Below are 4,472 nucleotides of genomic sequence, written 5' to 3' on the forward strand. Positions count from 1 at the left end.
AAATTACCTTCAGACTGTATGTACAAGGTATACATGAAACATAAATGAATTTTGTATTTAGACTTGGATCCTGTCTCCAACACATCTTATTATATATGTACAGATATTCCAAATTCTGAAGTCTGAATCACTTCCAACATTAAGCATTTCAGACAAGGAATGTTCAACCTGTAATCACAGGAAGAGCCTGGGAATGATAGATGGCCTTGTTCTCACCTTTGCTACTCAGTCAGGTCTTATGAGCTGTCATCCCCCGTTGTCTTTGAGGCTCTCTCCCTTGATGCTAGACTTTACACTAAGGTAAGGCGAAGGCAGGTAGCAGACCTCCCTCAATTACAGAAGGTCTTTTTTAAAGGTAGTATTTCTCTGTGTGGTTTTATCCTGCACAGTCTCAGCACTTGTCAATCACAGATGCCTGCATCATTACCCAGTAGACATTTCTTTTGAGGTTGGGCTTCACAGTCCCTTTTAGCCTGGTGCTGTTCATGGATAAAGCAGTTCATTGAGGTAAGAGGATTCTGCAGGGGCCATCTCCATATAGTAGTCCAGCTTTTCCTGCAACTTCTCTGAGCAGAATTACAATGTTATTTATGGTTTCAATGTTGTAGCCTTTCAACTGCTTACAAGGATGATGATGAGTAATTCTGTTTTTAGGATGGGGGCAGTTGAGAGAAGTCCCTTAATATGATATATGTTTTCCCAAAGGAAAAGTTTTTAATGATTTGAGTCTGCATGTGATTCTTGAGGAGTTAAGTAATTTTACCTGCTAACTTGGCAATACGGATGTGGATAATTAAAAGCAGACATTTCACAAAATATTAGCAACCAGAAATTTGGAGACAACGAGGGTGTTGACCTATCTTCATAATGTTTCCACCCTTTGAGTATCTTGGAGAAATTAAGAAATATTGGCTGATACTGATCCTTGCTGTAAAGAGCAATGGAGGTAGGCAATTCTGCCAAGAATCTGTTGTTTTAAGCAATTCAAAAAGGAGGCCAGATTGGTGTGCATTTTCCTTACTTAAGTGTTTCTGGTTCAAATTATTTCTTCCAACAATCAGTTCTGGCAGGATGTTGTATTGGTATCGAGATGGTTATAGTAGGAAGCTGATTCCAATTCCAAAGTATATTGAGTAATTAGGTTCAATGGAATTGATCTTCTCAGAGATAAGACCAATGACTTACTCTTTAAAACATTTTTCATCAGCAAGAATGTTTTCTCTTAAATGTAGCCCATCAACAATCTCCTGTGTGTATGTGCATGTGTGTGTGTGTGTTTCACTTCCCAAACCCTCACAATGGACATTTTAAAGGTGATATTTCAAATAGATATTTTTTTACATATGTAAAGGTGCATAGTTATATCATTCAACACACCAATGGTCAGATTTTATGGAAGAAAAATCTTATTTTTAACTGTTTAGTGGTGAACATTTTATACTCCTTATTAGCCATCTTTATGGAAAGAGAAACTTAAAAGCCTACTAACATCCTTCCACCATTATAAGTCTTATTTCAAAGAAGTTTAGAACTTACTCCAATTACCAATGATGTGAAATAAAATTATTGATTAAATCTTTTGTGCTTGATACTGTAGTGCTGTTATTTTCTGAAAATAAAGTCCCTTATCTAGAACCACCAAATCATACCAGGATTTTTATCATTCTTTTTGGATTCAGGTTTAAAAAACTCTTAAGATTGCCAAACAACTATTCCTTCTCTTAATTAAAGACTTTGCCACCTTAAACTTGGCTTTCTCATCACAGAAAATTCAAACAAAGGGAACAATCAGCACTCTGAAAGTTCTGACTTGTCCACATGAAATTCTATGTTAATTAGGCTTGAAAAGCAGTTGTTTCCGTTGAATTGGTCTTATAAAGACCATATTTGTTTCTCCTTGTGCTTTCAATGGACATCAAACCAACTGAAACCATGCATTTCAACAATGGCACAGTAAAAGTAAAGTTAAAACTATGCTAAATTTCAATTTCCTACCAATTTTAGATTTATCCATAATAATCATTACCAAATAACCCCATGGAAATAATACAGGGACCAGATGAAGGTTGAAATATGGCCTGAATTTATCATCTACTTGATCATCAGCCTATACAATTCCAGAAATAATCACTAACAAGTAATGACACAATTATTGTTAATCCCATCTCTACCATGTCTTATAATAGCTATTTTATATGCATTTGTACTCAACTGTCAAAAACAATGAAAACACAAATTGTAATTTTAGTCTCTTCTCTATTTGCCTGAGAGAGAAATCAAATATCCAAGAGTCCATACAATCTAAGATACTTCTCCTAGAAAGTAGGAAAGCAATGTTCATTCATTTCCAGCAATGAATGAACACCTTCTGACCTTGTATTCACAGATGCAATGCTTATTTCCCCAGTTAATATAAAGTCATCAGTGAAATTCTAGAAAGGCACTATACATTTATATGTGTATATGCTAATTCATATATACACATATATACATTTATACATACATATTTATGTACATTTATATGTGTATACACATGTAAAATATAGATGTATATATTAATCCTTTAAAGGAAAGAGGTGGATATGAAAGATAGACTGGTCTTATGGAGAAAACAGGTAAGGGGAATGGGGATAAAAGCCTGGCTTGGGACAGGGGACATCCACCAAGGAGACCAGACTACAGAACCTGATGGAGAAGTGTCCATGTGAGTTGAGTCCTGTGGCTATGTGGGTGGAGGGCAGGAGGACAAGATATACATTATTGGAGGAGTGATTCAGGATAAGCAAGGAAGCCACTGTGGGTGAGGAGTTACATACAAGGATTGTTGTAAATGAAGGTGAAATCACAAGGGAAAGTAGGGAGGCATATATTTAGTGGCCTTCCAAAGTCATTGTTGAATTTTGGCTTTTATTTTGAATGAGGTGAGAAGCTGTTGGGAGGATTTGTAAAGGGGAATTATATGATGTGACCTGTATCTGAACCATATTACTTACCAATTGTGCTGCAAATAGACAAAGAGTTCTGGGTCAGAGGCAGAAAGAGCAGTTATCCTGTTAATGTGATTGTTCAGCAGAGAGATGTCAGTGGCTTAGATCAGGGAAGAGGCAGTGAAAATGGAATAAGTTTATTTTGAAGACAGAACTGTCAGCATTTGTAAGTAAATTGAGACTGGGATGTGAGAGAAGGTGAAGAACTGAGCAAATGGGGAAGGGCAGGGTGGGATCTTGTGCAGAGGTGGAGGGTTTGGACTGGACAGGTAGTCCCAACTTGTGGAGGTTCTTTTCCAATTGTTCCCTTTTCTCAGTAGCATGGAAGACGAGCTCATCAGTTCAGAGTGCAGATAGGTTATGAAGTTTTAGAAGGGGGGTGGATAATGATATGGAATGATAATTCAGGAACATGAAAAAGTTCATGGGCCAGGGAAATATAGTATTGAACTGCATAGCAAAGTTTGGGTTATTAATTCAGCATGAGATTGGATGGCATGGTTTTGCATTCAATTCCACCTACGCTGAGATGCTAGTGCTGATGGAAATTACTTGGAAACAAAAGCCAACCTCACAAAGCATCATGGAATTGAGAAATCAACTTTTGATGGGCTCCACCTCTGTAAGGTTGAGCATGTATATTAGCTTAGCTTAGCCTGAACTATTCTGAATAATACACAGCACTGGACAGAGAGAGTGTGATCTTTTGAAAGAAGATTCTCACTTGTCCTCTGTCCTTATTTTCCAAATGTCTTGGGTGTAGCTGCCTATTCCAAAGAAAATAATAACTTCCGACAGGGTTTGGAATTTCAAATGTTATAATAGCTCTGATTAAGTCCATTGCACTAATCTAATAAAACAAAAATAAGAAAAATAGAGAAACTTTACCTGTAATCTCACTACCTCAAACACTACTATAATTATCATCAAAAACATGCACATCCTCCAGTGAAGTTTTAAAATTTTTACAAGTAATCTTGGTTTTTCCTTTTTAACGCTATACCCATCTTGTTAAAACGTTTTTATAATTTTCCTTTTAATGACCGTGTTTTATTTTTTAAATCAGTACAGAGGTTGATTTTATTAACTACTACCCTATTTGCCAGATATTGAATTATTATAGGTAAAAGAGTCAGGAACATTTTGGGGAATAGTTTTCTTTTATTGTTCTCATTCCTCTTAACGCTAAGTTTTTTTAGGATAAATTCCGAGAAACAAAAAAAAAACTGATCTGTGTCTCTCTGAGCTCATTGTTTTCCCCCATATCACTTTTGTCCCAACCTTCTCTGCTCTTAGTTTTTTAAATATTTAATATGGTGAATGGCACTTTGTTATTTAAATTTAGCATCTATGTGTTTCAAAATAAAAATATAACATCATATACTTTTTTGCAATTTATATTAAATACATTAAAGTAAAATTCATTATGCTAATAAATGGATAATTATGCCCTTTTAGATGACTTGTTATTTAAACTGAAATCAC

Source organism: Marmota monax, unplaced genomic scaffold (assembly GCF_021218885.2).
Source record: "Marmota monax isolate L192 unplaced genomic scaffold, Marmota_monax_Labrador192_F-V1.1 WCK01_AAM20220418_F8-fsc00016, whole genome shotgun sequence".
In the NCBI taxonomy this organism is placed as follows: domain Eukaryota; kingdom Metazoa; phylum Chordata; class Mammalia; order Rodentia; family Sciuridae; genus Marmota; species Marmota monax.